General features: G+C 42.7%; 1 long non-coding RNA gene and 1 pseudogene across 2 annotated transcripts; one reads left to right on the forward strand and one right to left on the reverse strand.

Moving 5' to 3' along the window:
• Window positions 1–1,544: 1,544 nt before the first annotated feature.
• Window positions 1,545–8,292, reverse strand: LOC136484238 (putative disease resistance protein RGA4; annotated as a pseudogene).
• A 1,171-nt stretch (window positions 8,293–9,463) lies between these two features.
• On the forward strand, window positions 9,464–14,255 carry LOC136482892 (uncharacterized). 2 transcript variants are annotated; one of them, XR_010765241.1, is made up of 2 exons: window positions 9,464–9,912; window positions 13,421–14,255. It is a non-coding gene; the product is annotated as an uncharacterized lncRNA (long non-coding RNA). The 2 variants fall into 2 exon arrangements; XR_010765240.1 differs by having other exon boundaries at window positions 9,790–9,912; window positions 10,753–14,255.
• Window positions 14,256–27,258: the final 13,003 nt, after the last annotated feature.

Consider the following 27,258-nt stretch of genomic DNA (forward strand, 5'->3'; position numbering starts at 1 on the left):
TCGGGTGCAGCCGGCATAAGCTGAGGAAGCTGCTCGAATGGGCCCCAAGTGGTGGAAGTAGAGGGATCAGTACCGTGAGCCGAAGTAGTCGTCGCAGGCTCGAGAGGGGCAGTCGGTGGAGTCGGCTCAGGATCACCCCAATCGGCATCTTCCTGCTCCTCCACAAAGATGCTTTCACCAAGCTCATCCTCACCTGCACGCTCACGATACCGGTGGCCCGACGCGCTCCCTCCCATGTTGTCCGGCTAGGCTGGCAGGCGAACAACTTCTGAAGCCGGTGCAGAAGCCGTGCAAAACGGGGCCGTACCTGTAAATATCATAATTTTGCTTTTCGTACTATGTATGTGTTGGTAGAGTCAGATATTGAGTTTTGTGATTTCTTTGGAACCCATAAAAATACATAATTCTAATATTTGATTAAAGTCAGCAAGAAGTAAGTTATTGTTGGAGACCTCTCTCTCAATTTCCATATGGCAACCGTCGTCGAGGATTGGAGTTGTGTATGCCTACAGCTTGGAGATACATTTATTTTGATTAGATTAGATGGCAAACTGATGAAGATTTTAGTTCACGATTTGATTAGTTGGACCATCAGCTGATTGAGGCTATAATAATAAATAAGTTTTATATATAATATTCATGGACAACTTGCAACTAAGTGGTGGAATATTTGTTTATTAGGGGTTATAGATAGAAGGGTTCAGAGTTCAAAGACCCATAGTAATGGATTTATTATTTGTGTTTATAGGAAAAACAAGAGAGATTAAAAAAAAGAAGGAAAAAGGAAACATGTCACGGAAAGAGAGCTGGATACCAGAAAAAACTAATACTCTGGAACCAAAGTTATACGCAGAATTACAAATATTTGTGACATCAAATAGGTATACTATGAAAATATAATTAATAAAAAGTCTAATAATTTTTAGTTGGCATCATAAATGTTATTATCTTATCATATAAATTTGATCAAACTTAAGATGCTTTAACTCTTTTAGATTCTTGGAATGACTTATAATTTGGGATGGAGGCGCTTGAATTTCGAGTTGAAAAAAGCAACCTTAACATTAGTTAAAACTTGGTCCAGGAATTTCTTTTATTAGGTGATCGTCATCAAGATGGGATTGATGTGCACAAATGGCAAGAGCTACATGCCTAGAACAGTGGAACTTTGCAGGGGCATATGTACATACTGGTGGTAGACGTACGCCTAAAATCTGACTGCACATCTTCACAAAGGAAATGAACTAACCTCCTCGATGCATTGTGAATTCCCTTGCAAAGAAATCGAGTTCGATTCGCGGCGGATGGGCACACACGCAGCTGCAAAGAAATCGAGTTCGATTCGCGTTGCCCAGAACTGACTACAATGACAAACAGTAGCAATTGCAACACCTCTCTGCAGTTTGCCTGACGTCAGCAGAGTTGGTAGTGTGGAAAACAGAGTAGCGCCTTGCACAGCGCTGTCGTCAGCGTTGACCGTCGGGTGAAGCCCAGCAGCACGAACGCACGCAAGTGGCGGGCCAGAGAAAAAGTTTTACCATCTGTTTAAATGAAACATATCCACAGAGCATTCCTCAAACAAAATTCACGTAGCAGCATACACGCGGGGGCTCCAAACAACGTATGTAATGTTTGGCACAACTTAAAGAAAAAACAAGACTAAAAAACACCAGCAGTATATATCACGACCTTATTCAGATACATACGCAAACAAAACACTGGTTATTCAGACACATGCGCCACTTGTTCAGGAGACACCAAAACGCATCTTCTCCTTCCTCGATAAGCAGATCACCAAATTCTTCAACTCCTTGCATCAGCTTGACACGAGACACGCGTCCGTACTATCCAGCCCAGCGTAATAAGGCACCTGATGGATATCAATGAGACAAATTCTAGACTCTAGTCGTCTCTTCCGCCCTCAATGCCAGATTACCTATAAATAATTGAAAACGGGCATGGATAATTAAAAGCAGAGAAGATAAACATCTAACCAGATTAGAAAATTCAGACAAGGGTCATAGCTTACATATATCTTCATAGCCATCTCATTCGGCATGTCTGTACGTTCACTATGTCCAAGTGTAGACATCCATGTCTTCTCCTTGCAGCTGTTGGTGATGCTCTTGGAGTCCAGGCAGCCACTGTGAGGAGGCACCTTCCATATCCTCTGTCAGAAACAGCTGGTGCAAGTTGTCCAATCTCTCAACACACCTCAAGTCGGGACACAGCTGTACACGCAGCTCTCTCACTTGGGGAAGATTCGAAACTCTCTCTAGGCCTTCACAATCTGATATTACAAGGAGCTCCGAGAGGAAACGGAGGTTCTCCACCACCTTGAGGCTGTGCACTTGTCTTAATTGGAGCTCCTTCAAGCTGGTGGCCTCCTGTCCAAGCTGTGGTGGGAGAGCTCTCAGCTTAGGGCAGCGGACAAGCTGCAGCTCCTTCAGTCGTGGTAGCAGCTGCATCCTTGGAGGTGGGGCATCCCACTTTTGATTTGCAGCAGCCTTATCCTCTGCTCCTTCCGTGAATGCTGTTGTTGCTTCTTGTTTTTCTTCAGCAACAAAGGACCACTCCTCCCAGTTGGGCATATCCCTGATGACCAATGTTTCAAGCTTGGCGAAAGCTACTGCCTCTGTAGATCTGAGATTACCCATCCCAGAGCCAACAAATTCGGGTCCAATCATGGTGACTGCAGTGGTTCCTTCGATTTTCAGATATTTCAAGTTGGGGAGCTGACCGATTGGTGGAAGATGAACACATGATTTACAATCTATGAGCTGTAAGTATGTCAGTGAAGGCAAATGGGTAGCAGTATCTAGCCAGGTGGGAAACCACCGACCAAAGAAATTCATAAAATCGAGACCCTCTAGGTTGTGTCCAGGGATTAGCAAATCGAAAGTTTTCTCAATATTGATTACAGCATCTTCTGAATATGGCTCATGTGTGTGTTCAGTGCAATGTAGTCCTAATTCTCTGAGATGTGTTTTGTTTGCTAGCAGTGAATCTTTACTAGGAGGAACTGCTCTTTCCAGTTTGATCATATCAAGCCTTCTCAACTGCCAAAGGGGATCCAATTCTTCTATATTCCATCCATCTTGCATTCTATCACTAATAACATTGCTACCACCAATTGGAAAACCTTCTAAATCATTGAGGGACTTCAATTCACTTATCCCTTTTGGAACCTGGTTTATTGGTGTTCCATCAAGGCCCAGGCGTCTTAAATTGCATAATTTGGAGATTGCCAAAGGAAGCTTGTGCAAATTTGGACACCGCTGCAAGTTCAGTATTTGAAGGTATGTGAGAGAACCAATTGACTCGGGAAGATAGGATATGTCAGTCTCAGCAAAATCAAGTAACCGAAGGTGGATCAAAGTCCCAATAGAATCCAGAACTTTTTGTATAATTGAACCAGTTAAATTCAAAACTCGAATGCATGGAAGTCTTTTGAATATTGTATTTTCAACTCTTGCTGACTTGGTCCAAATGAGCAATGTTAGGCTCTAATATCCTCTTTGTTCCCATTGGGGAGAGTTATAGAATCACTATCAGTAAAAATTGAAATGTGCCGTAGTTTGGACAAATTTTTATCTTCCAATGATTGTGGATGTCCACAAAAATATTCACCCTGTGACAAATGTTGACCAAGCTGCCTTAAAAGATCATGCATTTTACACAAAGAATAATCAGCATATAGAGGGTTTGGATGAAGGAGATTCCTGTATATCAAATCATTGTAATATTCATCAGCTATATCCTCAAGAAGTTGCTCCCCTTGCTCCTGTACAAAACCTTCGGCAACCCAAAACCTTATAAGATCATGACGAAACATGTCATGGTCTTCTGGATATAATGAACAAAATAGAAAGCATTGCTTCAAATGCCCTGGAAGGTCATCATAACTCAAATACAATGCCCCCCTTAGCTCAATGGGAACTTTGCTCATGGACCAAGCACTTCTGTTTATAAGTTGTCTCCACTGGTTCTCAGTTTTCTCTTTGGTTGCTAGAACACTACCAGTAACCTTGATTGCAAGGGGAAGGCCACCACACATACGGATAATCTCATTGCCTAGACCCCTTAGGTTTGCCACTTCAGTCTCTTCATTAATGTTCTTACTTTTCCACAGCAACTCCCATCCGGTGTCATCAGACATCAATTCTACTCGATGAACATCCTGCACACCAATTGCTCGTGCCACAATATCATTACGTGTAGTCATAAGAACTATTGTTGTAGATGAAGTGTTTAATGGAGTTCTTAGTAGATTAGTCCATGCATCATGTTTCCATATGTCATCTAGCACAATAAATACACTTCTATCTTGAACTGCTGTCGCAAGCTTTATGCTAAGTTCTCCAACAGTTTCGTCTTGCTTATAGTCTACACCAATATTTCGAAGAACCTCTTTCAAAAGAGTGTCTGCAGAGTACTCTTTAGAAACACAAATCCACGCTTGCATGCTAAAAGTGCCTTTTATTTTTTGGTGGTTGTATACTGTTTGGGCCAAAGTTGTTTTTCCAACACCTCCTGTTCCAACAATGCCAATCTTGTATGACTTATTTTCTTTATGTACCAGAATCAGTTCCACCAATCTTGTGCAAGCAACAAAAGTTTCCTTTCCCACGAGGTTAGGCTCCACAAGCTCACTAGTTTTCACCTGCCTCACTACTGAATTCTCTTCTTTAGGTTGCATATTCTTCAGCATAAAAAATCTTTCACCCAGCTTTGAAATCTTCTCAAGTTCAACATTGAATTTTTTATTCGAACGGCAATTGCATGACGTCTTTGAATATTAGGAATGCAAGATAGAAATGAGAAGCCTGTACATGAAGCAATGTTTTTAGATGATGATGGACGGTCTGCTAGCAGTTTGCTTCCTTCTAATCTAGCCAAATCTATTATATCATCGGCTTCATACATTGCATCTTTCATGTCTCCAAGCCAGTTGTTAACCGCTGACTCTTCTGTCCTTCTTTGCTCAGCGTCATCAAGGAAGCATTGTATTTGTTTCATTGTTCTCTGCATTTCTCTGAGCTCTTCTTTTACCCCTAGAATCATAACAGCCTTCTCTGTTATTACATCTTGCAACTTCTTGGCACATGATCCAACAATAGGATCAAGTATGGTTGCCATAATTAGACAGAATGAATCAATGAGATGCACCCAAAGCGACTTATTTTGTAGCTAGAGTGGCCAAACTTGCAGAGCTGTAGGCTGCCAATTAATGAACACAAATGTTAAGTGGGTTAAAATTGAACAAGGTGCACACAGTTTGTTCTTGTAGTAGAGAAGAAAGATATAACTACTTATTTTCCATCTAAATTTTTGTTAAGTTAATAAACTTGATCTTTGAAAGGCTTGTTGTGGTCACTTTTGCAGCATATATATTTTAAGTTAATAAAATCTAAATGTCTACATATATCTCCTAATTTGTGCATAATACCTATCACGCGTTCAGGTGTCATGAAGTAGCTTTTGCAACCAACTACTATAAAAATCATCAACTGTATCAGTTATGATGTTTGCAAAATATAGAAGCATGGTGAGGTACCGAAATGGTAATTCTGAATAATCCAAACTTTCAAAGAAAAACTCTGAATCATCCATAGGCATACTTGTTAGCATCACACAACAAAACCTCAAGTATTTTTCGAAGTCATCTATTTTTGCCCTGACCTTGACTAGCTTAGACCCTTTTTCATAATGAGCCTGGCTAGTAGGGAATAAAATTCAGAAGTCATGCAAATAAACTAATAAATAGGATGAACTACTCAAAGATATTTATGGGCATTCATGCAAGGAAAGAGAGGGATTAAGAAGCTGACATGCAGCGAAAGGAGAGATATTCATGGGAGAAAAGGAAAGTTCAATCAGCTATGCAAGGAAACTAATTTAGTTGAAGGAGTCCAAATAGAAACCATGCGGGTACCTGAAGCGGCGAATGAGTGCTAAATAAAGATTGTAAGAAGCATTTGTGAAAGTAAGAATTAGATAGCTTGTAAAGGGATGTGGACTAACTGTTAGCTTTTTAGTCTAACATGAGTCAAACCACAATTTGGCAATACCAAAACCTTGTTGGCAGACCTAAAACATGGGTAATAGTTTATGTTTGGATTGGTGCCATACCAGTTCATGGGCTTATTGTTTTTCTTTTATAAGCCTAAGCACTTTTTTCTTTTATAAGCCTAAGCACTTTATTTCCTTTTAGACGAAAAAGCCATCTTAGAAGTGATTGGCAATAAGAATCACATAAGCAGTTTGTCCGTATAAGTACCGACAGTTGTACAAAAAGAAGGAAACATGTATCAGCAAAAACAATAACATCATGGATGCAAGCTTATAATATCAGAAGCACGCCTACAGCTCTTACCTTAGAAAAATGTAGTCATTACTTGAAGATGATCAACCCATCTTTGGAAAATGTTGACAATTGGGAAAAGTGATTGATCATAAGAATCACAGAAGCAGTTTGTTCAGATGATCAACCCATCATTACTTGAAGATCGTCACTTAGTAAGCCCAATGAAATTTTAAGGCCACAGCTTCAGAAACCAATATATAGAATAGATAACAGAGGACTCTCGGTCTCAGTTGATCACACTATGACAACTGTATAAAGTAGAGAGAATGAAAGCTTGATTGAATCAATAGACTTGATATATTTTTCCAGAGTAAACACCACTAGTCAATCCGAGATATTAGAACTGGGAAAGATATACCTGCATATGGTTAGCTACTTGTTGTAACAGGATGCATGTTTTCCTGATCCCAACTGGATGTTGTCCAAAAGAAACTGGTGCTCTGTCAAGCATCAAACTTCTGCAATCTCTATGTGATCAGCACGTGCAAATATGGCATGTTTTAGGAGAAAATGAAGAATGACATCAGAACTGTTTCTTGATTAACTTGATCCCCTGGAGCTTTTCACAGCAATTAACACTCCATGTGCATCTGAGAGCTAGAGGAACTGACAGCAGAGTGATCTGGATGTAAACCAGTATGTGTCTATGCGATTTTTTGTCTGAGAGAAAAAAAGGAATGAACTGAGAGAACGATAGGAAGAAGTCTGAAACCTTTATGGGCCAACTGATTTATGTTTTGCTTACCAAACTGAAAAGGATGCAGAGAACCAGGGGAGGTGTCAGAAAGTGAAACACTGAAAGCCAAAACAGCAGTGGCTACTCAATCATGCTTTCCGTTCCTCCTCTCATTTGCATAATTTCTGAAGCAGGAAATGAAATCTTGCAGAAAATATTTATGTAGATTATTATCTACAGGTTCACTAATATTTCCCCGTTCAGTGGACAGTGCCTTTCTTCAGCACAACTTTACATAAGTAAAGAGAATCCTTTTAATCTTAACCAAGAAGGAAAAGAGTCTGATAATAAGAACCCGTAGTAATCATCTTTGCAGGAGCAGTTTGTTCAGATCACAACCCGTGAGTACTTTTAAGATCTTCAAGAGAGTGAGGGAAGGAGCTTCACTCAATCACTGAGGACCATCACTCGATCACCAGAAGTGAACGAAAACCAACAGATCACACGGCAGCTCCTGCAAAGGGTGGGGACAAGTAGAACAGCTTAGCAGGTTAAATGGCTGCTTGGTTGATCAACACCTATGACAAGAACATGTTAGCATGTAGTTAATTAACAAGAAGAATTAACACTAAATAAGAATTTTAAGAGGTAACTGAACACTGCACAGTCGGTAAGGCAGTGATCAGAGTGCTGCATAAAGAGATCTCAATGCAAATTGTTTTGCTATCCTACAGAAATGGTTACACTGTCCCGAATCAAGCTTCAGCTCTCTCTCTCTCCCTCTGCATTACCAGGAAAGCACTATGACAACAGAAAGGAGGCGCCAGAACATCTTATTAGTAAGTGAAGGCAATGATAAGGTTTTCATAGCCAAGAACATACCTTGGACAGGACAGAGCCGGCACACTGACCACAGTGCTACAGAAGGTGTTAATGTGAACTTCCACTCCGAACAGGATTTCTTCAACCAGCTAGATCCAACAAAAACGGTGCAGCTCACTAAACCAGTCATGAAAGTAGAGAGGAAAGATGAACAGATCTGAAGCCACTGAACTGACCCAAACAAATAGCGTACCAATTCGAATTGGAAGGATGCAGAAAGAGAGAAGCCGGCTGAGAACGCAAAGAGCAGTCCCTCGTTCCTACTGAAGCATCCTCTCTATTCCTTCCTCCACTTATTGGCGCCACCAAAGCAAACCTCCAATAATGGACAACAGGACACTGCGGAAGTGGAGAATTTATTCGGCAACACTACTTGGCTCAGCTGCCGCGCGGGTCAAGGGGCTGCTTGGTTCGAGGGAGTGTCGGATCGGGTGTTCGCATATTAATTAGAAAGACTAAACATGAGTTAATTATAAAATTAATTATGGAAACCGCGACTAACATGTGCATATGTTTACTGTTGTACCACATTATCAAATCATGGACTAATTAGGCTTAATAGATTCGTCTCGTAAATTAGTCTCAATCTGCACAATTAGTTTTGTAATTAGCCTATATTTAATATTCTAAATTAATGTCGAACATCCGATCCGATGTGACCGATACTAAACTTCAGCCGAGTACAGCACTGCATGTGGACTTGGAGGCAGCAATGCGGTCTCGGTCACTGCAGTGGAGATGACGGAGCAGCAATGGTGGATTAGTTTATGCTTACGTTGGTGGGGATCAATAATGACTAGGCAATGAAGCTGCAAGTTACAGTACTGTAGTGACGAGATGAGCAACACATGCAAGAATATAAATAAACCAATAATAATTTAGTTCAACATGCTTGTAGTCTCGGTCTCTTAATACTTATCCCAGGACCCTAATCCTTCGGGCCACCGTTGTTATCGAGATGGGTTCAGCCTGCTAGTGTTTTGTGGATAACAGACCTCTTCACCTCGTTGATTGGTTTCATTCAGGCTTATTTAACCAGCCAACAGTATTTTTCTCTCACAACAAACACCAGTCAACCCAAACCAGATCAGAAACCAACCCACGAACACGCCGGTTGGCTTTTCTAGGCCCAATGACAAGTTTAGTTCAAACTGGAATCTGTTTCTATATTTTCCACAATGCCGTGGAAGGCTGAGCTAATTGCTTAATTCATCAAGAGTCTTGGGTGCTGTTTAGTTGCACTTTATTTTGCAAAAATTTTCAAGATTCTCCATCAGATCGAATTTTTAGACGCATGCATTAAGCATTAAATATAAATAAAAAATAAAACTAATTACACAGTTTAGACCAAATTCACGAGACGAATCTTTTAAACCTAATTAAACTATGATGGGACACTAATTGCCAAATAACAACGAAAATACTACATTACCATTTTCCAAAAAATTTCACGAACTAAACAAGGCCTTCATCAGCATACGTCTATCTCTTCTTAAGTTGGCATATATTAGATTGTGCACGAGGGATGAGCTGGTTGGCCGGGAATGATAACGTGAACACGTTCCAGCTGATGGCACTGCTCTTGCGAGCCCAAGCAGGAAGCAGAGTAGCAGGCATTCATATCATGCAGTCCATGATGAGCGAGGTCAAGTCAGGGCATCCCAAGACAAACCCAATAGAATAGAGAATTTTTTTGACGAATCCCGCGCCACCCTCCGCCGGGCCGCCCACCACCACCAAATCCACCGCCTCCACCACTGCCAAACCCACCCACAGCTAAAGCGCCCCTGCTTGCGTCGCGTCGCGTCCTGCCTTGCCGTCGTCCGTTCGGCCCCGCCTTGGAGCTGCCGGCGGCGCCCGTCTGCGCAACAACCCGGTGCTGCCTGACCTTCCGGCAGAAGTTCTGCGGGACCGTTTGCTCCTCGATTTCCATACCTCCGTCGTCCCTAGCCTCATTGCTCCCTACCCGTCGACGGCCTTCGTCTGGGTAACTCCTCAATGCCGCGACCCCCGCTTCAATATCTATTTCATGCAGAATGCTATTCAACGGATACTTGCATCTCCTCCGGGTCGCCTTACAGTTGTTCGTTCCGGGGATGGGCCGGGGTGTTCAAAGTTCGGGTTTCAAACCAAAATATCGCCAATATTCTTGCCGTCATTGGTGCCATTCGCCTTGGCTCCTCCTGCGTTTTCTTGCACTCCTCCATGGCTGCGGCTCAACGCTTTTTCCTTTCTTTGCCGCCGTACTGCAGCGAGGAGGATGAAGACGCACTTACTGCGTTTACTGACAAGCCAACTACTTAGAGCATGTTTGGCACGGCTCCTCCTGAGCGGCTCCTCCGGAGGAGCCGGAGCCGTTTTGGAGGAGCCACAAATTATGGTTCTTCCAAAACGGCTCCGGCTCCTCTGTTTTTTACTGAAAAACGGTTCCTCCAAGAAAACGTTTGGCAGGGCTCCTCTGGAGGAGCCGGAGCTGGAGAAAAGCCCTGTCAAACAGGTCCTTAATTAACTTCTGTAGCTGTCCTTCGTCAAGGTGGCTCACCTGGCTGTCCGGCTCCTGGCAAGGGGCCTTTGGCCTGTCTTGTCTCCGGCGGGGAGGCTCAGGGCGTGTTTAGATCTAAAAAGTTTTGGGTTTAGGTACCGTAATACTTTCGTTTTTATTTGACAATTAGTGTTTAATTATAGATTAATTAGATTTGAAAGTTTCGTCTCACGATTTCTTATCTAACTGTGCAATTAGTTTTTTTTTTTGTCTATATTTAGTAATTTATGCATGTGCCGTAAGATTTGATGTGACAGATACTGTACAAAAATTTTTGATTTTTAGATGGAACTAAACGGGGCCTCAGCTGGCCACCGCTCATCCGAATACAGAGTTTACTACAATCCGTCCACGGAAAACATGATCCCCTCATCAAGTCCGTGTGCCTCCCCTCCGCCCCCACATCCGGCTATTCGGGCGTCGAAGGCGTGGTCTCGGCTTGCTACTGTTTTTGCTAAAGCCATGCCCTCCATCACGTTGTACTGGTCCAGGAGGTAGCTGGACACCTTGTCCTTCAGCAGTGACACCAGCGGCCCAACCACCGGGCCGCTAGTTCAGGCTGTGTTTAGTCGTAGGAATTTGAATTTTGGGTTACTGTAGCATGTTCGTTTTTATTTGATAAATAGTGTTCAAACATGGATTAATTAGGCTTAAAACGTTCGTCTCGTAATTTTCCACCAAACTGTGCAATTAATTTTTCTTTTCGTCTACATTTAATGCTCCATGCACGGGCTGCAAACATTCGATGTAATAGATACTGTAGCAACTTTTTGAAAGTTGAGGTGGAACTGAGCACGCTCAGAGCACAAAGGGGAACACAATGGCTGAGCGGAGAAAAAATAAAGAGGTTCCTGGCATCTCGACGTCGTAGCTTGGGCTTTGTTTAGATTGCCTTAAAATTTCAAGTTTTTTCACTTTCTCTATCACATCAATTTTTGAATACATGTATGGAGCATTAAATATAGATAAAAAAAATAATTAATTGCACAGTTTGATTGTAAATTACGGAACGAATCTTTTGAGCCTAGTTAGTCTATTATCGGACAAAGTTTATCAAATACAAACGAAACATGCTACAGTGTCCAGATTGCAAAAATTTTACCTGCTAAGCACTCAGCAGAGTTGTCGAGAACACAGGGTGTGGGTAAGTTGATGGTCTGTTTGGAACGTATAAATTTTACAGGAATCATATAAGAATTTTATAGAAATTAGTTTAATTTTATAAAAAAATATAGGAATAAGAAAGAATCCCGAACAGACCCTGAGGTCTAACCTAACCACTCAGAATTATTGCTTCCAAATGGTTTGGTAGCACGCCGCTCTCTAGTGCTCGTTCTGTGCGTGTGGTCGCGTCAACGTCGGCAATAATGGACGGCCAGGGGGACAAGGTCACATGGCCGGCAGCCAGCCACCCTTGACTGACTGCTATCCACTGTGACTCCGCCAGCGATGCATTGCTAAGCGAATGTCGCAGTGCCGCTGCGGACTGAGCTGCTCCGTCACCCGAACAATCACCGCAGTGAGGAAACTAGCTCAACTTATTCATCAAATTCTGGCTATGTGTGGTAAATCTCTTCCCAAAACTCGTTTTCGATCGCGGTATCCTTGCTGTCCTCTTGTCCATAGTTTTTCTTTAGACAAAGTCGATTCAACCATTTTGTTGTTTTGTTTTGTCAGCAACTGGCATGTTTAGAACGCAGAAATTTATTTCTATTTTTGTGTTTTTTCTATCCGTTAATTAGCTATCACGTTCAAGGTACCAGCTGCTGGGTTCTAATAAATCTATTGACACCGGGATCCAACGATTCATCACATAAGTCACCCTGAACTTAACAGCCAGCTGGTGGGAATGAAAACAGATTAGAGCGGAGCTGGTAAGGGCCTGTTCACTTGTCTGAATTCTGGAGGAATTTAGATGATTTGTAGGAATACTGTAGGAATTTATGAGAGAAAAATACTATTTCAAATGAAAAAATAAACGGATCAAACCAGATTTAAGGGCACACGAACAGGGCCAACATCTCTCACTTTCTAATCCACTTTTCTTGGTCGGATAAGAATTGGAGCGAATAATATACGCATATTGTTGATACTGATTCGAGCCACACACACACGAGCAAGGGTTAGCACACCCAAGGCCATACACAACCTAGCACACAGTGTGAACGCACTAGAATAGCAAGGCTGACCGGCAAGTCAGAACACCTTCCAGGAACACGTCCAGGTTGTTCTACAGTCGATAAGATCATCTAGAACACCAATGAATCTCGTTGAGAGAGACGCTGAATAGCAGAAGTTGAAAAAGCTCAAGTAGAAAAATAGGGTAGCAAATTAGCTTTTATCGATTATGTGTTAGATTACCTCAATCGATCATGATCTTTAATATATATAGAGGGGTGGCTCAAGTTCCCACGACATTTAGCTCAGCACCGGGAATCTTTTTGGACCTGACGGAGTAACAGTAAACATTTAGCTCAGGCTCCGTTTAGATACGAAAATTTTTGGCTTTTAGCTACCATAGCACTTTCGTTTGTATTTGGCAAAAATTGTCCAATTATAGACTATTTAGGATTAAAAGATTCGTCTCATCAATTACGAGCAAACTGTGCAATTAGTTATTCTTTTTATCTACATTTCATGCTCCATGCATGTGCCGCAAGATTTGATGTGACGAGAAATCTTGAAAAATTTTGGATTTTAGGTAGGATCTAAACAGGGCCTCTGCCCGTCGGCGGGGCACCTTGATTTTTTTTATTCTCGGGTGCAGCGCATCTTGATTCATTGTTGTGTCGTGCTCGTTTGTGTCCCAATAAATCAATTCCTAAAATTTGTGTCAGTAAAACTTTTTTAATTTTATAGAAAAAATAATAATATCTATGAAATAAAATGAACACCTTATATAAATATATTTGTTGATTAATCTGTTGTAACATGGTTTTGACGGGTGGCAAAGGCTCCCGGCAGCGGGGTGTCGCCAAGGCGTCTTCGACCGTCTTAGGGCGGAGACCCGGCGCTGACTAAAGGAAATTTTCCGGCTATGCTCGAGGGGTGCTGAATCTCTTTTTCATCGCGGACTCCGCCAAGGCCAGGCACGCATCCCGCCGACCGCTCAGGCGGGCGTCTCCGGTATTACGGGCGGAGGCCGCCTTATCTCTAAACTAATCAAACAAACGATCTTGCCTAAGTGTGCGCAGGTACTCAAGCGCGGGCGCTCGCGGTCCGCGCAAGCGCGCCAGCATGGCCCCTGCGCGGCCGGGCGGAGACCTACGGATGATGTCTCCGCCCGGACCGACGGAGACTCTCCAAGGCGACGGCGCGCCCCTAAAGGCGGAGGCCAGCGGCCGGGCGGAGACCTGCGGGTGATGCCTCCGCCCGGACCGGCGAAGATTCTCCAAGGCAACGATGCGCCCCTGAACGCGGAGGCCAGCGGCGAGAACTATGGCCCCCGTGCGGCCGGGCGGAGACCTGCGGATAACGTCTCCGACCATCCGGCGGAGACCCGCCGAGGCAGCGGCGTGTCCCGGGAGATGAAGGCCAGCGCCGGGGACCCAGGCCTTTGGGCCGAAGACCAAGCTACAGTGGGTCAACTACTCATGGAAGCCCATTACTTGGAGACGGTATGGCAGGATTGCCCCGCGAACAAGAGGCTAGCGGCAGAATATTCCAGGAATGTACTGTAGCAGTTGAGGGGTATTGTAATAAATTCTGTTATGTGGTAGTTGAATCATATAAATAGGGGACACTTGTAACCGTGGAGGTTGGTTGATGAACGAGTTAATGAAACCATAGTTTTCCGTGTCATTCCCTTACTCACCACTCTCCCCCTTATCGTTCGTATCCCGAGCCTCCGCCCGAGGCCGACCGTTCGGGCGGAGGCCTCGGTCTCCGCCACGCAGATTGAAACCGCTAGTTTCAACATAATCTAATAATACTAATTTGACATTATAAATCTTAATGTTTTTTTTTTAAAATTCGGCGTCGCCAATGATGTCGAGGATGGCAGGCAGCCAGCGCATGAGGGTCTTGTGGTGCTTCTCCCTGCTCTCCATCACGTTGTACTGGTCCAGGAGCGGGCTGGACAAACACCTTCTCCTTCAGCAGGGACACCAGCGGGGCGACCGCCAGGCTGGCCGCTAGTTCAGCCATTGGAGCGAGCGCTCAGTAGAGTTGTCGAGAACACAATGGTAGGGTGTGGGCAAGGTGAGACCTCTCTTTGGTAACTCGTACTCCTATGTAGTTAAAGCATGAGAAATCTCCTTTCGACGATTCCCTCCCGAAAAGAACATGTAAACTAACCACTCGGAATTATTGCTGCCCTCGATCGCGGGCCCGTGCACTTATTATGACCTATATTTTGTCGCCTACGCCATCTACTCGTAGAATGGTTTGGTAGCACGCCGCTCTCTCGTGCTCGTCCTGTGCCTGTGGTCGCGTCGACGTCGGCAATAATGGAGGGCCAGGGGGACAAGGTCACATGGCCGGCAGGCAGCCACCCTTGACTGACTGCTACCAATTGTTCATCAAAACAATTGATGGAGGGACGTGGAGCCTTGCCTGACTGCTATCGACACAAAAATCTCTTAGCGCGTGTTTAGTTGGATATCAAAATCCAAAAAAAAAAATACTACAGTGCCTATCACATCGAATGTTTATGGCCCGTGTGTGGAGCATTAAATGTAGACGGAAAAAAACTAATTGCACAGTTTAGTGAGAAATTACAAGACGAACGTTTTAAGCCTAATTATTCTATATTTGAACACTAATTATCAAATAAAAACAAAAATACTACAATAGCCTCAAATTCCAACTCTCTAGAACTAAACACAGCCTTAGCAGTTCGCGTATGCCACGCTGCCCGCGATTTTGATTGATGGCCAAGGGACTGTCGCGTGGGCTCGATCACCCCAAGTCCCCCAAAACCACCGTATGAGTCCCTCCTCGGCCACGTTTAGATTGCAAAAAATTTCAATCCGATAAATAGTAGCACTTTCGTCTTATTTGGTAAATATTATCCAATCATGGACCAACTAAACTCAAAAGATTCATCTCGTGATTTTCAACTAAACTGTGCAATTAGTTATTTTTTTACCTATATTTAATGCTCCATACAAGCGGTTAAAAATTAATGTGATGGAGAGAGAGTGAAAAAACTTGAAAACAAGGCCCTCATGTTCTATTTTTATTTTTATTACTACTCCGATCATACGCGTTGCTTGACTCACCTGCCTGAGCCTGCGGCATCCATGTTCAGCTTTTTGAGTCCATGCAAATGCAAAAGCATCCGTCTGAGGGTCACATGTTCAGCTTTTTTAGGTAAAGTATGGTCCTTTTGCTTCTCTTCTAATCCATCTTTTTTAGTCGGAACAATGTTTTTCTCTCACAACAAATTAGTCGAAACAGTATTTCGGTTTGTTTTTTCAACGAAGCGAACGGGGCCATATGTTTTAAATCCTTAGATTAATCGAAATTTTCCAAACGACCTCGAATGGAGATCTGCTCTTTGCAGTGCTCAACAAGATCTAAAGCACTGCGGTTCAAGCTAGTTTCATCTAAACTCATTTAGACATCGAAATTTTCAACACAAGATTCGTAAAAAATAATAATATAAAAGGATAGCATCCTACGCTTGCCACATGCTAGTGTATGATAGGGTGGTAGGGTGCTCCCGTGAAGTAAGAGCCCGCTAGTGAACCAATAATACCATCATATAAAGTTAATGTATTGTTATTATAAAGGTTTCGTATTAATTAGAAGAATCCTGGGAAAAATTAGAATAGAGAATTGTTCATCTTAGAAGTAAGTACCGACATATAAAGTTAATATATCGTACACAGGAAATGAATCTATAAAGTTCAAGAGCTAAAGGTATTACGTACTAGGCTTACACTGTGTGTTTTGAATGAAGTTAGAGCATCTCCAATATAGTTCCTAAAAAAGCAATCGGTAAATCAATGAGTTTTCCAAGTAGATAAAAAAGTTAGGAGCACATTTGTTAAGTTTAATTTCTCCAATATTTCATAAAACCTCGCTCCTAAAATATAGAATACAATTTTGCATCAGGAATCCCACACGGACCATTTCCAAATCACCCTAACCACTTTTATATTTTCTTTCTCTCTTGCACATTTGCATTGAAAACCCGTCCTACCACCTCTAGATTGCCCGGTCGATACGCGCTTGTATATTTCCCCGTGATTTGGTTGATTTTCCCAAGTGCGGAAAGATTAGGAGTTGTTGTTGGAGAGCAGTTTTATTCAATCTTGCAAAAAAACATTAGGAGTGGGTTTTGGAAACTCTTGGAGATACTCTTACATCTTATGGTATTTTAGATTTTGCAACAAGTGCATTAAAACAATAGAACGAATAGGAAATGTTGAGTTCTTTTTATGCAAATATATAAGATAGGACAAGTAGTCCATTTTTCAACTCGTGTGTGTAGGCCTCGCCTTTTCTAAAAAGAGGATGGAGGCGTTAGGTAGAGTTGCACCGCCTCGCCTACCACCTGTAGCCATTTTGTCTAGGTTTTGTCTTTTAATGCCCCGCATAGGAGGAATGGACTTGATTCTTGCTATGAATATGGGACTAGTTAGAGATGTGTAGCGATCATATCATATTGCTCATGATTATATCATTTCTTGCTATGATATATGCTAAATTTCTTTTACATCCTTCAAAAACAAGATTTCTTTTACATCGATCACTTAAAGCATCCATATAGAGAAATTTAAAACGATCTAGCAAGCTAGGCCCGTTCGGCTGGCAGAATTTTGACTGAAACTGGCTGAAAAACACTGTTCCGGCTGAATTGTTGTGAGAGAAAAATACTGTTCCGGCTGAAAAAAGAAGTTAAAAAAGCCGAATATGGGGTAAGTCGAACATGCCTAGTTAGCGTAACATGTGCATCCCCTCAACGGGGGCTCCCAATTATTATTTGGCGTGCCAGGCATGGTCGTCGACACCCGCGGAGCAAGGGGCCCGGTAAGGAATTTATATATTTTTTTCTTCAAGAGAAATGGGCCGCATTCTTACGACTTTATATTAGGCCCGGCAACCATGGCGGTTGCATTGGAGGCGGCCTGCACAGGAAACCCATGGGAATTATTACTCGTGTCGTTGCAATGGAAGGAAACCCATTGGAAGCAGAAGCAGCCTCCTGCCTGCCGCATCCATGTTCAGCTTTTTGAGTCCACATGCAAGCGCAAAGGCATCCTACACAGCTTTTTCATTCAGCAGCATAGCAAGAGAAACCACCAATCCAAACTCCTCACCAAAACATGCATATTTGCCGCGACTACATCAGAGTCACATCACAGAGATGCATGTGCTTAGCTTATCACGAGCTGTGTATATATAATAAAACCAATAATAAAGGCACCAATGAAACTGATTATAAATAAACGGTGCTTCATCAATAAATCTCCTCCTGCTTCGTGAACTCTGATTATAATAGTAACAGTAATTCCTTGACTCGCAAAGAATAGCCAACGAATCTAATAATCTATGATCTCATGGATGTAGCCTCCTGCAGAACAGACCGTTGCTCTGGGACACTTGCATTGCAGTTGCAGATGAGGGAAGTTTCTGTTTTTGCTGCAGGTCCTTGGCCTTGCTACTGTTTTTGCTCATCTACCTCTACTGATTTGCTGCAGCCGGTCCTACCTTCTCCCTCCCGCAAGCCTCGACGCCCCAAGAACCATGTTCTCCCAAGAACCCAGCATCAGAGTGCCCGCTTAGCTGCAAAAACTAAAGGATCCTTTGTTGACACTGCTAGCCAGGCGATCAAACGCAAGGCTCTGCTCTGCTGGCCTCAAGAAACAGGTGAACAAACGCAACGTCCTGTCCCGTAGCAAGCTTCCGGTCGGCGTTTCAGAACTGCACAAGCTCGTTCTTTCTGCTAAGGTCAGCTGCAAGTCCCTCCGACACCCCCGGTGTGGAGAATGATGTGGCTGAATGAGTGACCCCTTTTCGATTAGTTTTGGCATGTGTCTTCCTGCATGCCTGTTCTACCCCTTTTGTATCCGTAATCGGTTGAACCTTGTTACTTGTCTTATCTTTCCTGGCTGGTATCCCACATGTGGACCTGCTCTTCGTTGCCAATACCAGTTTTGTCACTTCAGTCTAATTTCAGGTTGTGTCAATCTTGGGTCGTTTTCCTTTCCTCTTTTCAGGGTGTTTTGTAACTTTCGATGAATAGGAACCATTCCCGTGGCTTGTCGGTTCTTTCTTGGAACGTTCGCGGTTTAGGCGACACGGAAAAATGAGCTACCGTTCGAAATGCTTTACTTTCTGCAAATCCAGATATTGCTTGTCTTCAATAATCAAACCTGCAAGATTTCAGCTCCTTCAAAGCGAAAACCTTCCTACACACCAAACTGTCAAATAATTATACCTTGCATCCGTCAAACGGTGCTAGAGGTGGAATTATTACTGCTTGGGATAGTAACTGCATCACAAACACCATCCAGCGGCCCTACACTCTTACAAACTGCCTTCCTCTCAACAATGTCTGACTTATCCATCACCGTCACTAACGTGTACGCGCCTTCAGACCAACGTCATACTGCCTCCTTCCTCTCTGAAATCACCGATTTGGTTCCACTAATTAATGGTCCGTGGGTCCTAATTGGTGATTTCAACCTTATCTGCAGCCAAGAAGACAAAAACAACTCCAACTTCAACCTTCAATTAGCGACAACCTTCAATGACACCATTCAAAATATTGCTGTCTCGGAATTCCCGCTTTTTGATTGCCGCTTTACCTGGTCCAACCAAAGAGCCAACCCGGTCCTGGCACGTTTGGACAGGGCTTTTGCTAACCTTGAACATTGCCAATCCTTCCCAGACTCCTCCCTTACTTCCATACCGCGGCCAACGTCCGATCACACCCCGGTCTTGCTAACCATGTCCACTGCCATACCACGCTCCAACATCTTCCGCTTTGAAAATGCGTGGCTCCACAACAACTCCTTCCTGCCTTCCATCCTCCCAGCCTGGAATCGGGCACCACTGTGTGTGGACGCAGCGGGTCATGACCAAAGAAAAAAAAGCATCACACCATACTTTAAATTTGATCTAAGGTACTAATCTTGTATCGTATAATCTACAAAACTTTCGGCGTTAATCAAAGATTATGAAGGTCGGGGCATGATATGCATGTGCACCTTCCAAAAAGGAGTTGTCTTGATTTATTGATGAGTGTGACATTTTGGTTTTGTCCTAAGTCAAAAGATCTTATGTTTGACCAAGTTTATAGAAAAGATTGTCAACATTTCTAGCACCAAATAGATTTACTATGAAATGTCATGATAAACTTAGTAATATTTATTTGATATTATAAACATTTGTATTTTTTGTATAAACTTAATTAAATGTAGGATTGTTTGACCGAGGACAAAACAAAAATGACACTCCATGAGGGAGGTAGTACCAAATTTGCAATTATAGTTCCACAATTATCTCCCATTCCAATGACCCCCTTCTTTATGGTCCATATATGGTGTATACTACCTCCGTCCCAACAACTTCTACAGTTGTTTTAAGTCAAACTATTTTAAGTTTGACCGAATCTATAAAAAAACATTAGTATTATGACACCAAATTAATATCACTATATACCTCATGAAATATTTGGTGCTTAAGATAGTTTGACTTTAGGTGATTTTAGGAATTAATTTATTTTAGGATGTCAAATTTAAGATGGTTTGACTTTAGGTGATTGTAGGAATTAATTTTTTTTGGGACGGAGGTAGTATCTTAATTGAACATACTCTGATAAAATCACTACACAAAGGGGAATTTGAAGTTTTGAATTTCAGTTTTTTTATACTGAGAATGAAATGAACTAATAATGCTGTTTCGTCGTTTTCTTCACAGATTAATTCTCAGGCCAGAGTTTCCCAGACGAAGTTGTGGAAAGACGTCATTATGCAGCTCCATTGTTTCTGTATGCCTTTACGTGGCATTATGACCTGTTGAATCTACTGTTGCACAAAACTAGTGAAAAATGCCAGTGTGTGGAATGTGGACAGGTACAGATGTTGATACAGAGTGTGGAATCTGTACAATAGCCACAAGTTTCACGAACTTCATCAATGTTGTGTAGATCTGTTTTTTTTCTTAAAAAAATGAATTAATTGGAGACAGGTGTGTATGGGTCGATGGACGGCCCAAATGTCTTTTAATATGGAAACTGAAAGGATCAAGATGCCCAAGAGGAGATGAATTAGACTAATTCTAAAATTCTTTATAATAATTAAACCCTACACTTAGCCCACTTCACCCCTTGTGTCTAGAAAGTGATTCTCACTACTACACAAAGCATTTTTAGGGGCGGCTGGTAACCCTTTGTAGGGGCGGTTTGGCCAGCCGCCCCTACCGAACCGTCTCTACAAACCATGCATTTGTAGAGGCGGTTCCCAGGCCGTCCCTACAAATCTATTTGTAGGAGCGGTTGGTGATTGAGCCGCCCCTACAAATCGATTTGTAGAGGCGGCTGGTATTACGAACCGCCCCTACAAATAGATTTGTAGGGGCGGCTCAATCACCAACCGCCCCTACAAATTGATTTGTAGGGGCGGCTGTAGTGCCAGCCGCCTCTATAATACCTGTTTGTAGGGGCGGTTCAATATAGAACCGCCCCTACAGTATGTTTTCCCGTAAAAAAAATTCAAATTTACAATTCAAATTCGACCAGAACTGTATGTTTCCGCGTATTCCATCTAGCGTTCGCGTTGCCGAACGCCCCGCGACCAACGTTCCGAACCGCGTTCGCGTTGCCGAACGCCCCGCGACCAACGTTCCGAACGCGACTACCAGCACAATAGTATTATATAAACTATAATTACAAGTACAATTCGTAAGGATATATACAATCCATCATTTAATATACAAATTCCATAAACATTATTATCAACGTCCTAGAGCTAGCCTTTCAGTCTCACGAAGGTGTTGGTACTGAGGATTTCTACCTAAGTCAGACTCTCGGTCATGGTAGGCGCCTTTGACGTGTACAATCTGGTCCAATTTGAAGTTACAAAGGTCGCCGACGAGCTCTAAGAGTTGGTCATCCTTGTATGGGTCTTTTTTCATTCCTTTCTCTTCTCTCCACTACAAGAGAACAAGTTTCGGTTTAGTATTTCATACCATGTACGAAGTTTTTATACTACTGATGAAGAGGTTCAAACTTACCCTTAAGGGGTGTCTCCTGTAGGCACTGGTGTTACTCATCATAGAACATATATAGTATCCACAGTGTACACTCCTAGGCCTCTACTTGGGGCACTGTGTGTTTTGCACATGAAAATGTTAGGTAATGCTTTTGACAGCCATATAACGGAGTACTGAAGAAGTAAGTTACACTTATCGCACATAGTGTTTTGATAGCCAGCTTTTCCTTTCTCGCTGGATCATGCTTCCGTGATGATGAGTGACATAGAACCTAAATGCACTGTTCAAATTATTTTAGCAAATACAACTTGTTAGTATCCATAAGTGAACGTTACAAGTATGTATACAAACATATAAGCTAATGAGGATTGTCGATATGTATACGTCTTGAGAATCGATATGAAGTCTTTGTATGTCACCGGGTCCTTATCTATTGAATCAAAGACCCATGCCATGCTCCTCCCGACATCGACGGCTATACAAATCCAGTGGTTGCTACATGGATTTAATCATAGAACTAGATAAGCTCTTTTGCATCGAATAAAATATATTGAACAAAGCTTTAAGTATATAGTTGAACTTACTCGAAGTTGTATGGTAGCCATATAGTAGAGTGTTGTTGTAGATTTTTGAAAGCCAGAGCAATGTATGCCGCAACCTTAAGGGACTCTTCCTTTAGTTTCGCCGTACAGATGCGCTCTTTCTCCCAAAGAGTCTTTGCAGCAGCTAGCTCTTTGGCATCCACTGTCTACTGTTTAGGATAATTAAAATTTGGTTGGGCTATAGCTTGAGGGTCTACATACCCGGCTTTCAGACTTGGCATTTGTTTGACAATGTGCACTTGCATTCTACAAATCACGGCGTTGGTTAGTTACAACAAAATTCAAAGATTACATTCATATCATATCGGGAGGACAAAGACTTACAAGCACCACGTGCGAATTAGATTCATCTCCATTTCTCCCTTGTGAAAGCATGTGTGCATGTCATTGAAGTCAAAGACAATTTTCCCGGCTGGGCTTCCAAATGTGCCGGTGGGGAAGCATGCTTGTACGAGATCTATGCTCGTTGGGAGAACACGCAAGTACCAATCATGAAACCTTCTCATTCCAAGTGGTAGGCGCCGGATGTCCCGGTTTGGTATAAAGGGCTTGCCTCTTTCATATGTTTTCGGGCAATCCTTTGACCATTTGATGTCATCAACATTTGGATACTGCTTTGCAATTTGGTGGAGTTTGCTAGTTACGGCCTCCTCAGAACCCCGTTCTGGGACTTGTTTAACTTGGTTCTCAGGCTTGAACTGGTCATGTGAATACCACTTGGACACCGACGAGACATCTTTCACCGGAACATAAACTGGCCTTATGTTGATTGGAATCTTCTTTCGAAGTTCCCATTCAGGCACATCCTTGTCTTCTTGTGCATCACCTTCTTCAGGAGGCACTCGTTGTTCATATATCGGCTGTGCTTGTTGAGAAGACTATGGCATCTCATCATGCACTTGCTTGGTATGAGCTGGAGAAGGTTGTGGCATCTCATTAGGCACATGCTCGCTAGGAGGCGAGGAAGAATGTGGCATCTCAGGTACGTGGTGGTCACGAGACGGTGAAAATATCTCCCCAACCTCAACAACTCGCTCCAAATTTGGGAGAGGGGGAGGCGGCGAAGAAGTAGTCAATATAATGTCCCGTTTGTGTTAGAGGATGAACTACCCAATAACGTCTCCGAGTAACACCAGCCCCTCGGGAGTTGCGTAGTCTATCCTCCACTGCATGAACTCGGGCTTCACAGTATGCACCTCGACCCTAGTGTAGTCCGGCGGTATCTTATTATTGTGGTGTAAGCCACCGGGAGGATGTGCCACACCCGTTGCCACCTCCATCATAGTGTTATGTCGGCCGCTTAGAAACACCAAGGTGCAACTAGTTGGTTCCCATATGCGATCGACGGGGGTTGAGGCTGCAGTGGAACCTTGGCTGCTAGGAACTTTCGGAGGGCTACCAACTAATGCCAGTTCTCCCGGCGGCGTCACTAACATCCGTGGCTCCATAGACAGTCCTTGCTCCTCCAGCGCCTTTGCAACTAGAGCCTTCACTTGGAGCTCAAGACTAGTCTCCCGGTCTCGGCCATGTTTCTTGTATATGTGCCTGTCCTCTTCGAATCCTTGCTTCCAGGTCGTCCTTTTCCCTAGCCCCCTGGTGTGGCCTATGTTCTCCTTGTTTCCCAAGCCAAGGCTAAGCTCGTCCCTCTCTCTAGAAGGATTGAAGGAGCCCTTCTCCTTGTCTTCAGCATATTTCAGTATCCTTGATACCGCGTCTTGGGTCTCTGGCTTATCAAACTTAAGATCACTGTCAGATATTTCTGTACTCCTCGCATATATCTAGTTCCTTGAGCGTACCTTCAGATTCATCACATTGATATTCCCAGCAGCCGCGGCCTCTTCGTCCATCTTCCTAAACTGCTCTTCCTTGGCATAGTAGCCACCGGGGCCTAGATGATGGTGATGTTTGTTCCTCTTCGCCAGCTCGGTGTTACGGGCACTGAGCTCCAATGACCCCGGACATTATTTCGCGCTTTGTTCTAATAGATGCAAGAAAGTGTGCTTTAGGTACGCGAGAAGGTATAAGAAATAAAAAAGGTCTATAAACCAAAGTAGTCCTATAAAATAACAATATATAAAAAAATGAGAAGTAGCATGGTAGAGGCCTCAGAAACATGTCAAACATCATCTGATCTTGAACTTGGAGCATCAAGGCATCATAACAGAGAAGAGAGGAGAAGGTAATGTAGGGGCGGCTGCTAATGATGCCAAGTTCCTCACAAGTTCTTGATCATCAGCTCATATTCCATATAATGTATGGACTTGGACAATTTCATCATCGGCAAAACAAAGGAGAGGAGAGGAGAGGGGAGATTTAGCAAAAAAGCAACAGCTGCTTAACAAACATAGAGAGAAAAAGGTGTAAAAAAGCAGCTGCTGCTTCCCAAACATAGAGGATAGAAAAGGTGGCAAAAATAGAGAAGAGGGGAGATTTGACAAAAAAAGCAGGTGCTGCTTCCCAAAAAAAGCAACAGCTGCCATACTGACTTTGCTCAATCACACATGAACATCATATGCTTAATATCTTCCGAACCTGATAGACAGACCGGACAATCAGAAGTAGTAGACAGTAGTAGTAGGGAAGTAGTATAAGTAGTTGACAGAAGTACAAGTAGTTGATAGAAGATAGAAGTAGAAGTAGTAAACAGTAGTAGTAAGGAAGTAGTAGAAGTAGTAGAAGTAGCAAAAAAAGCAACAACTACTTAGGAGAGGAGAGGAGTAGAGTGGAGTAGAGGAGAGTAGAAGTAGAAGAGGAGTGGTAGAGTAGTAGGAGAAGAGCAGGAGGACAGTATAGTAGTAGAGTAGCAGCCAGCAGCAAGGGAAACAAATATTTAAAACTTATTTTATTCACTTCTCAAATATTTAAAACTGAAAGGCAGGAGGACAGTATAGTAGTATAGTAGTAGTAGTAGAGTAGTAGAGTAGTACAGTATAGTAGTAGAAGAGCAGGAGGACAGTATAGTAGTAGAGCAGGAGGACAGTATAGTAGTAGAGTAGCCAGCCAACAGTAGTAGTTGAAACTTATTTTATTCACTTCTCAAATATTTAAAACTGAAAGGCTCAATTACTAACCACTCAAACATTGATATGAAACTAACCTACAGCTAACCATCCACCAACGGGCCAAGCATCCATCCGGTTCAAGCTAAAAAGAGACTAATATAAGAAACAAACAGCTACAAAAAAACACAACAGCTAAGCATGGAACAAATTATAAAGGTAGATTGTTGTATCATGAAAATGACATTGCACAGGAAATGAAAACCACACTAAACTCAGCTAGCTACTACAAATTTTCTGAAACTCAATGAACCACTGTAATCTAAGTTGCAAATAAATAAACCAAATGTAAACTCAATGAACTGCAGCTAGTTGTACTCAATGAATTGTGTTAGCAATGCTCCAGCAACGATATATACTAGATTCACCCTAAGTATATATTTTAGTGGTCATATTAAGTATAGTGTCAGTTTCTATTTACCTCGGGGATAGGATATCTATTCATAATAAGACAATGCAGACGGCCATGCTGGGTCGATCCCAAAAAGAAGCGCATCCAAATCAGCAAAAACAAAGAGCATAAAAAAACAGGCTAAACTACCACCCTCAACAGTAGGACTTGAGAGAATAGAATAGCAGCACATTAATTACAACAGTAGGACATGCTATCTATTTCATCTAATGTCTAAGAAAGAGTGAGGAAATGAACCTAAAAGAGCAATCAAACTGAGAGTGTATTGGCCAATAATGCAGCATATGATCCATGATCAATACGGATGAATCATAGAAGAATCGTTTTACAGATGTCATAATGTAATATATAAGATCGATTGCTCAGTAATGAAATTGAAACTATAAGTGTCATGGGAAAGGTATGTGTGCCGGCGGTGAGGTCGGTCAGTCGGACAAACATATATACCGGCTAGCTGGTTGGCTATGTAGCGCACACACAAAAATAAGACGACACATCAAGCAGCAGTGTTTCACATGTACTTGAAGTTTTTTTTTCTGTAAACTGCTAGCTGTGAACATGTCCGTGGGGTTGCAACAAGACATACAATTTAATAAAAGTGTCATGGTTTGATCTCCGACCCTAAGTGCTAGGCAAACATTCAGACAGGAACTCAAGTACAAACAATACTGATGACTGATGAAGTGTCTCGGACATGTGAGACAAAACTCAGTTCTGTGATAACTTGAGCTTTGCTGATGAATACAAAATCCAGATAAACAAACACCATACTCCAGATGTAATTAATATTAGAACTAAAGCCAAGTCAAAACTAATTTTCTGTTATTCTTTGACAATGTCAGTTATGTTCTCCCGATGAGCTTAACCTGTGGACAACCTGTATGGTGACATTGTGGCAATGGTCTTGTCCCTATTGACCGTCGTGTTCTGATTTCAAGGTTTACAAATATATAAGCTATCTTGACTTTGGATGTTTACCAGTCTGGCCACAAAAGTAGGTCTCAGAACAGTAAATTAAAAACTAGTATCTTCTTATCCAACCAGTTAGAATCTACAAGATATTGAACCACAATAAATTTATGCAAGAATAACATTGACCGTAGTATAAGATTGCAGTGCTTAGGTTTCATAACAATTAGTTTTTTGGGGCAGACACTTTTCAAAGGAAGGAATGCTATGCAGAGTTGAGGTTTCCATTGCAAGCAGCAATACTTGAGCACAAATAGTCAAATGCAAGCCTTTCGTGATGTAGTACCTGTTATGCGACTCACTTTTGCATCAAGGGAACAGTAGGTAGGGTAGAAAAGGGAAGAAACGAACCTTGGCAAACTGGATCCGGCCGCTAGGACTGTGAACCACCGAAGAGGATGCGGAGCTGCTCGGATCCGGGGCGTTTTGGGCGGCCGTGAAGGTGCCGCGGCTTCTCCGAGTTCAGCGAAGGCCAGATCTATAGGGGGCCCACCGAGAGAGGGCCGGACGGCGGCGAGGGGCGACGGACGGTCGGCGATGTGGGGAACGTGGGCGCAGTTGCGTCGCGAGGGAACGACTGCGG

This window comes from Miscanthus floridulus, chromosome 9, assembly GCF_019320115.1.
Source record: "Miscanthus floridulus cultivar M001 chromosome 9, ASM1932011v1, whole genome shotgun sequence".
NCBI lineage: Eukaryota > Viridiplantae > Streptophyta > Magnoliopsida > Poales > Poaceae > Miscanthus > Miscanthus floridulus.